This window comes from Buceros rhinoceros, unplaced genomic scaffold (assembly GCF_000710305.1).
Source record: "Buceros rhinoceros silvestris isolate BGI_N320 unplaced genomic scaffold, ASM71030v1 scaffold33529, whole genome shotgun sequence".
In the NCBI taxonomy this organism is placed as follows: Eukaryota; Metazoa; Chordata; class Aves; order Bucerotiformes; family Bucerotidae; genus Buceros; species Buceros rhinoceros.
Genome location: NW_010433815.1, coordinates 9,534 through 9,964, shown reverse-complemented (window position 1 = coordinate 9,964; position 431 = coordinate 9,534).

The following is a 431-nucleotide window of genomic DNA, read 5'->3' as shown; positions in this document are numbered from 1 at the left end:
GTGCCGCCCTGTGAGGAGTTTGGCTGGGGCGGCATCTGCCCCGCTGGGCTGGACACTCGCTCGGTCTCCAGTTTCTCCTCCTCCAGGACAGACTGGTCATATTTATAATGGAAAAACCCCAGGCGGACACAGGAGCCTTTTAGCTTCCTGCCAGCCTCTGCTGTAAGGTAAAATATCTCAAGGACACTACAAATTCCTTGAAGGTGGCACCTCCCTGCTGGGGCCGTGGCTGCTGGGAGGGGCTGGGGCAGCTTCGTCCTTGCGGTGCTAGAAGGGCAGCCCAGGCTCCTTTGAGACCTGAGCGTTTTCCAGGGCTTGGTGCCAGGTCCTGAGGTCTTGCTGGCCACTCCTGGGGTGCCACGCTCACCCTAAACCTTTCCCTGGGCTGTGTCACCTGCGTGTCTTCTGCCTCCAGCTCCGGGGCTGCTGTG